This window comes from Cynara cardunculus (genome assembly GCF_001531365.2).
Source record: "Cynara cardunculus var. scolymus isolate 2C chromosome LG 17, CcrdV1, whole genome shotgun sequence".
Taxonomy (NCBI): domain Eukaryota; kingdom Viridiplantae; phylum Streptophyta; class Magnoliopsida; order Asterales; family Asteraceae; genus Cynara; species Cynara cardunculus.
Window position 1 is genome coordinate 26,844,492 of NC_037544.1, and position 9,201 is coordinate 26,853,692.

Sequence of the window (9,201 nt, forward strand, 5' to 3'; positions counted from 1 at the left end):
CCCTATGCATAACCAAATAGAATACTAGTGACTAGCAGGGATCCGCCTTCATCTCCCGGGTATGCCCAAGTCCCTATGCATAACCAAATAGAATACTAGTGACTAGCAGGGACCCACCTTCATCTCCCGGGTATGCCCAAGTCCCGTACTCATGCCCCTCCGAACCATTGGACAATGAGTACAATATACGAATGTCTTACCGGTTTCCCCCTCTTCACCCGGGCTGTTGACATCCACCGTTGCTTCCGGCATACCACACAAAGTAGTACCCATACTCCCGGCATGACAAAGAAACCAAACAAGGAAAAAAAACATAACCAGCAGAATTCGGATATGAAATTGACCCACAATATGGAGTAATCTCAAGCGAAAAAAAGAAAACAACAACTACAACAACGTATATGGTTGACCAAGGACCAATCCAACAAACTAAAAGAACATCCAAATCATGTAAATATAGAAGATATACATATATACACATAATACAATATAACTTGAATAAATATTTAACTCACCAAGTTTTTTATCGTTACCAAACGAAAGCTAGATTGAAGGTTACGTCCCAAACTMGTGTTTTACACACTAAGATACCTTCCAAAAGCATCAAACAAGCTCCAAATATCCCCTGGAGTATGTTCATTAAGTTTCATGAGCATTGGATGCATATAATTCAATTTAGCCCCATGACTAGTTAACTTTCATACTTTAGTTTTTCTATTACAGCACTGTGTTCTAGGCCTGTTTTACCCTACCTAACCTCAAAATTTCTCAATGACTTCTAAATATAAATTAAACTAGATTCAATTATCTTTCAAATGGAAGTGGTCTCACCATTGCAGAATTTTTCTTTGATTTTATATGAATTTTCAAAGTTGCTGCTGAAACAGTGACTTTTGTAGTTTAAAATGTCCAATTTTGATGCTTTTCTATCCAAATCACCTTCAAATGGTTCCAAATTCATAATTTCATCCTTAAACAACAAAAACTTTATAAAATTATCAAAATTCTTTCATTTTATACGCTAATTTCATGATTTGTCAAGTTTGACTTTCAAAAGTCAAACTTCATATATGAATCCTATAATTAATCAACAATGTCTTGTGATTTATCTATCATCCAAGCTACATAACTTATTATACAACATTATATCATCAAACTAATTTCATATAAAACAGATTCTTAGCAAACCCTAACTCTAACCTCAAATTCACATACTCAAATTGATAAAAGAATGAGATATACCTTTGAATCCTTGATTAATCTTTGAATAATCCTTAAGATTGAAGTGATTTCACACACTAAATGTGTGAAATCGCACCTCAAAGTTTCTAGAAGTTAAGTGTGTGAAAATGGGGTGAAAAGTGGGTAAAATTCGTGTTTTACCCTAGTTGAACTCGTCTTGGGTCGGGTTGACCCGGCTGGGTTGACCCAATATCCATTTTGACCACTTAACACAAAAAAAATCATAACTTTTTGCACGGATCTTCGTTTTCGATGAGGTTTTCGCCTACGCGTTCGTAACAAGATAATCTACAACTTACAATAAAAATATTATATAAAAGATCTACCAATAAAAGCAGTTTTACAGATTTGTACATGTTATGTTTTTCTTTGTAATCTTGTCGTTTTTGATTTTGAGCTCGGAATCCCATAAAAATTTTCGGACACCTCCAACAACTCCTAATAGGTCCAAAACTTAGTTCCAAAGCTTAACATCCTATCAAAAACCTCCGGATTAAGTATTGTGCGCGTAGTTCACCGAAATAGTACCGTAATTGAAAAACTTGCATAAAATGCAATTTACGCGACTTTTTCGACTTCCGACACTTCTAACACTTCATATTAACTTATTCAAAGGTGTTCCAACCTTTATATCACCATTTAGATCATCCGCTCAAGATTTGGGTAGATTTTTCCCATTTAGGCACTTTAGTTATCTACCTAATTTTCATTTAGGCAAAGTATTTCATATTTTGAACCCTCACGTCATCTAATTATGTCATTTGTGAGGTGTTAGCATCAATCTTACCTTCTACATCTCATTCCAACTATGAGTTCTACTTATAGATCACTAGTATACTTAACATTTTAGCAAAAAAAAATTTCAATTAACATGTAAAACATGCTTTAACATATAAGACATACTTAGAATTACTAGTTAAGCATATTTAGGAGGGTGGATGTTACATTTCCTATTACCTCAGGTTTTCTTATTTATCTTAACTCTGAAAGTTAATGGATTTTCATACACAAAATCAGTTGTCAATTAATTTTAATGTAATCTTTAATAAAATATTAATCACCTGAAACAAATAGTTAGACTATAACGCTAATAAGACACATCTGTACTTTCATATCAGCTTTGTTCTTAATTTTCCTTTACACCCCAAGCTAAGACATTTAGCCTATCATCGCTCGGTTTCTTCTCACGAAGGATGTAAAAACTAAAAAATAAATAACTGATGAGAAAAGTGAATTGCACTGTAGCAAAGGACAAGCTTTCATTTAAAAGCTTGACACGTGTTCAAACCCTACTGAATTGCATTAAATGTGCATTTAATGCAATGGGTATAAGTAGATGAGTACTCTTTACTTGCAGAGATATACACACAAATACACACGCATCAAAAAGAACATTTACACTTATCTTCAAGCAAGTTAGAATCCTTCTCAAGTACTTTAAAAATCCTTACCCAAGAAGAACATCTTTCCTTCTTTATCTTTCAGCAAATCTTTTCTATTTTGCTAAGAAAATCTGTGTGTAAACTTAGATTGTTTTAGATAGGTTATCTTTACCTTGTCTATTTTCGCAAACAATCTGTAAAAGTATGTATTGATATTTCTTTATCAATATATATTTTTAAATTTGAAAGTTTTCTGTGTTTGTATTCATCCCTCACATTCTACAAACTGTTTCTTTAACACTCTTGTAGACCCTACCGGGACCAACAAGTGGTATCAGAGTAGTGTTTTCTTCTTTTCTTGTTGAGTTGGTTTTCTGCATTTTATTATCTCTCTTTCTAGATAATTTTACTGCTTTCAAATGACTTTGCAAAACACGAGCACAAACTTTCATGACAATGGCTCCCTTGCCAAACCTCCCTGATTTATCAGAGACAACTTAGTCTCTGAAAAAACCGGATGTCTCTTTTCTTGGAGGGTATGGATCTTGAAATTCCACACTATATAGAAAATGGATCTTATGTTCCATATGCTATATCTCTGGCTATTCCCGAAACAGCTACGACTTCCACGATTCCTGAACCGCAGATTCCTAAGCTCCTTCATTAGTGGAGTGAAGAAGACAAGAAGAAGATAGCTATAGATACTCGTTCGAGATCTATAATAGCTATGTCTCTTCCTGACGAGGTCTATCACTCAGTGATGAAACTAAGAACCTCAAAATGCGTGTGGGACACTCTCTGTGTTCGATATGAAGGTACCTCTCAGGTACAAGAATCGAGGAAGATAAACTTAGTAAGATAATATGAAAGTTTTCTCAGTGGAAAGACTAAGATTTTGTATGAAGTACATCAAAGGTTTTGTTGTCTCCTAATTGATTTAAAAATGGTTGGCAGAGAATATTCCAACTCTGAAACTTTAACAAAGTTTCTGGAATGTTTATCAGAATCTTAGGATACATATGCCATGTGTCTCAAGATGTCCAACGACATGTCCTCTCTCTCTCTTAGCACTTTATATGGGATACTGCTCAATCATGAGCAATTTCGACAACTGAAGAGGAATCTAATCAAGGATTCCAGAGACATGAAAAGCTCTCCTCTAGCTTTGATCTCTGAAGTTCCTTCAATTGAACTTCATCATCTTCTTCTGTTTCTATAACGGAGTTAGACTCTACTAACTCTTACGATCTGTCAGAGTCTGACCTTGCAGACTTTGATGAATCACTGGCACTTCTAACCAAGTCGCTTAGAAGGTTCTCCAAGAAAATTAGTTTTCGTAGATCTCCTACATTGACCATTAAGGAAAAGCCAAAGTCAGATACTGTTGACAAGGCTTCAGTGGTTTGCTACAATTGTCACCGTAAAGGTCATTTTGTAGGTGAGTGTAGGTCAAACAAGACTGCGATGCCATCTTTGAAATCCCCTTCCTCATTCTGAGCTAAAGATGATAAATACCTGAAGCTGAAGGAGAAATACGAAGAGTTCCCAGCGAAAGACCAAAGGTCTTGTCACTGAAGAGCATGACTGGGCTGATTTGTCTGATGAATCATCCTCTGATGAGGAAGACACAGCCTATCTTTGCTTAATGTCTAAGGATGTCATGGAAGAAATTTTTGAGACATCAACTTTTCATGATCCCTCATCATCCTCTCCTGCTCAGGTGTGTCTCCTGAGTGAACCCTCTTATTCTTCTTCTTCTTCTTCTTCTTCTAGCATATCAGCGTTACATACATTGATGATTGACCTTTACAATGCCCTGAATGGCAAATCTAAAGCAGAAATGCTTAATATTAATCTTCAAGAACAGTTGAAGATTTATCATTCCAAGATCAAAGAGTTGACAAAGATCGAAGAAGATCTTAAATATCAGGTCATTGTAAACCAAATCATCACTATTGAACATGAACAGGCTATTGTTGAGCGTGAGCAAGCAATTGCTGAACTCAGGGCTCAAAAGGCTACCATTTAAGGTTCGTGCAAAGTCTCTTTCAAATTCTCTGAGATCATTAACGCTCACATCCCTACGAAGATAAAGACTGGTCTAGGCTTCTCCTATGATCAAGAAGATAGTGTCACAGACAGGTCCATGCTCAAGTTTGGTACCTTGGTCTCTTCTATTCCTGACACTTCTTCCTCTCAATCTTTTCTTATTGAGAGTCATCTTGAAGGAACTCGTTCGAGTTCAGGTTGCAAAGACAAAGGTAAATCCATTGTCATAGCACCTTTTCCTGAGAAGGCAAACAAGTCACATAGATCTAAATCTATTCCTTCAGCTTGCACATCTTCTTCTTCCTCAGGGATCAAGGTATCTGAATCCTCTAAGAAATCTAATTTTAAGCTCAACGTGAATGCTTCACCTAAGGACTCCAAATCCTCAAAAGTTCCTCCTAGAACTAATAAGAAGGGAATCCTTGGAGCTTGTCCCCCTTCTTCTCTAGTACTTCCTGGCCCTAATGCTAGCTTCAGCTATAGGAAGTGTAGACACTGTGGTGAAACTACACATATTACCAGTAAGTGTCCTTCTGCCGCTAAGGCTGTTTCCCCAGCCAAGGGCAAGAAAGTAGCCAAGGCTAAGAAATCTACCAAGGCGAAATCTACCACTAAGGTTGTTAAAACAACTAAGGTGAAGAAATCCACTAGAGCCTCCTCTTTAGGCTTAGTGAAGAGAACTACTGACACTAAGTCTTCAATGTCAGGTGTTGTTGTTCCTCCTACCACTGAAGCCTCTTCGTAAGGCTCAGTTAGGACACCTTTAGACTCTATTCCTTTAGCGTCAGAGGTTTTCCCTAATCCCACTGAAACCTCCTCTTCAGGTTCAGTGAAGCCTTCCGCCGACACTGGTTTTGTGTTTCAATGGATGTTGTCTCTAACATTGCTGGACCTAAATAGAATGGGTACGAAAGCATTTTTAACTGTTCCCTTCTGCAGGAAGTCAAAGGCATTTGCTATCTTGATAGTGGACGCTAAAGACATATGACTAAAGATAAATTCCTAATTATCGACTACAAGGATGAAAGAGGCCCTTCCGTGACCTTTGGAGGAAATAGAAAAGAATATACCAAACTTTTGATGTATTAACCAACGGTGCAACCACTTTCAGGCGTGTTGCATATGTTGAAGGACTCCACCACTTTCACAGTGAAGTTCTCTAAGAATTCATGCTATGTCTACGACAAGGATGATAAGGTTGCTCTAATTGGCTCTCGTCTAGAGAATGTCTACATCATCAATATGGATTCTCCTCTCACTGAGAATAGTTGTTTCCTCTCTAAACCTTCGTCAGATATCAACTGGGTGTGGCACAAATGTCTTTCTCACCTTAACTTCAAGACACTCAGCGAGTTGTCTAGAAATGATCTCGTCACTGGTCTTCCTCAACACACATTTACAAAGCAATCTCTTTGCTCAGCATGTGAGAAAGGAAAATAGACAAGAGCTAGCTTCAAGTCCAAGCAAATCTCTTCAGTGACATCACCTCTTCAGCTACTGCACATGGTTCTCTTTGGTCCAGTGAATGTGCAATCTATTGCTAGAAAGAAGCATACACTTGCCATTGTTGATGAGTACTGTAGGTACACATGGGTCTTCTTTCTCAGATCCCAAAGTGAAGCACTTGAAGATATAATTTCGTTCATCAAAAAAGTAGAAGTACTTAATAATATTAAAGTACGTCTATCGTAAGTGACCATAGAATTAAATTAAAAAACAGTAATGGATAACTTATTTGAGGACAAAGGAATCTCTCACAACTTCTCTTCTGTGAGAACTTCTCAGCAAAATGGGGTGGCTGAAAGGACTAATTGAACAATCATTGAAGCTGCTCGATCAATGCTCAGCGAATCTTATCTTCCCACTCATTTCTAGGCTGAAGCTATCAACACCGCTTGTTTCACTCAAAATCGATCCCTCGTCGTTAAATGATTCAAGAAGACATCTTACGAACTCTTCCATAGTAGAAATCCCTCTCTCAGCTTTCTACATATCTTTGGTTGCACGTGTTATATTCTCAACAATTGTGATCAACTTGGAAAGTTCGTTCCTAAAGCTGACGAAGGAATCTTTCTTGGATATTCTTCAGTGTCCAAAGCCTTCAGAGTATTCAACAAATGCCGATAGACAATAGAAGAAACTATTCATGCCACCTTTGACGAATCTCAATCAGCTAATTCTAAACCCTTCATTAATGATAACGAAGAATTAGAAAACGGGATGTTATCTCATGCTGGACAACCTGAAGCTTCCTTCAGCAATCCATCCAACGCTGAAGCTCCAGAAGCTGATGATGATCCACTTATCATTCCAGTTGCAGCTCATCACCGAAGCAAATCTTCTTTAGTGATCGTTGCAGTGCCCATTAGTTGCGTTCCTCCTTCTACTTCAAACACTAATCAATCAGTGAATGAAATGCCTTCAGCATCTGAACCTTTATCAGTCGCTGAATCTGAGGCTCCTTTTGCAGTTGTTCCTATTGCTGAAGCCTCTGCAGCTGAAGCCTCATCTTCTGTTCCTGAACATCAATGCTCAGATGATAATCCTCTACCAGCTCAACGATGGACAAAAGACCATCCTATTCATCAAAATCATGGTGATCCAAGTGCAGGTATTCTGACTCGTCGAGGACTTGGTAATATCTGTCTCTTTGTCAACTTCTTTTCTTTAGTTGAACACAAGAAAATCAATGACGCCATCTCAGACCCTAGCTGGGTCATTGCCATGCAAGAGGAGCTTATTGAGTTGATAGGAACAAAGTGTGGTACCTTGTCCCATGTCCATCTGACAAAATTGTGACAGACACTAATTGGGTCTATCGCAACAAGTTAGATGAAGAAGGCGTGGTAAACCGTAACAAGGATCGTCTTGTTGCTTAGGGTTATAGATCAAAAGAAGGAATCGATTATGACGAGACCTTCGCACCAATGGTTAGACTCGAAGCTATTCGACTCTTCCTAGCCTTTGGTGCCTATAAAGACTTCAAAGTCTACCAAATGGATGTAAAGAGTGCTTTCCTAAATGGAAAACTCCAAGAGGAAGTTTATGTTGAACAACCTCCAGGGTTTCTTGACCCTAAGTATCCAAACCATGTCTATCGTTTGGATATAGATTTTTATGGGTTAAAATAGGCTCCCTGTGCTTGGTATGATATCCTCTTCTCATTTCTCATCTCTGAGAAATTCGTTCGTGGAAAGATTGACCAGATCTTATTTCTTAGGAAAGTTAAAGGTCATATCATTGTAGTCCAAATATACATTGATGATATTATTTTTGGTTCCACTAATCCCTCTTTATGTTTTCAGTTCGCTGATAGCATGAAGAAAGAATACCAGATGAGTATTATAGGAGAACTAACCTTCTTTTTAGGTCTCCAGATCAAGCAATTAGATAAAGGTATCTTTATCAGTCAGAGTAAGTATGTCCGTAATTTGATCTCTTTAACAGCTCATCTATGAAAACTCCTATGGCTCCTCCTCTTTCTCTCAACAAAGATCCAAATGGAAAGCCTGTAAACGTAACTGTTTATAGAGGAATGATCGGCTCCCTGCTGTATCTTACTGCTAGTCGACCAGATATCATGTATTCTACTTGTTTATGTGCACGATATCAATCTGAACCTAAGGAATCCCATCTCATTGCCGTAAAACACATTTTCAGATACCTGAAGGGAACTCCTAACTTGGGTCTCTGGTACCCTAAGGGTTCAGGTTTTGACTTAATAGGTTACTCGGATAGTGATTTTGCAGGTTGCAAAATTGATAGGAAAAGCACCACTGGAGGCTGTCAGCTTCTAGGTGGAAAGTTGGTGCGCTGGACAAGTAAAAAGCAAAACTCAGTGTCCACATCAACCACTGAAGCTGAATACCATGTCGTTGGAAGTTGTTGTGCCCAAGTCCTGGATGAAAAACCAGCTCAACGACTACGATCTTCAGTTTACAAAGATTCCTATCTATTGTAATAGCACAAGTGCTATTGCGATTGCAAATAACCCTGTTTTTCACTCCAAGACCAAATATATTGAGATCAAATATCATTTTATCAGAAATCACGTTATGAATGGTAATATTGAACTTCACTTTATTCCACTGATTACCAACTCGCTGACCTTTTCACAAAGCCTCTTGATGAAACTAGGTTTAACATCTTGATCAATGAACTTGGAATGCTAAACGCTGAGGATTAATTTCCTTCAGCTATACTGATGGATCGATTAACTCTATTTCTTGATATTAATTACTTACTTGGATGATCTGTTTGACAGGGATAATGCAGCGGAAAAGATATGTATCAACCAAAGTAGRAATCAATAAGAACACAGATTGATGAACACAAGAGAGAACTTCAAATGATTTTCAATTGATGAAAAATGTTTGCAATTACAATACGGAAGCACACTGAAATACAAGGTCCTACGCTGCTATTTATACAAGCAAATAACCATTTTCTGACATGACCTAAAGCAAATTAATCTAAGCCGTTAGATCATAAACAGGTTACAGACAAGAACACGTGATAAGCACGAGCA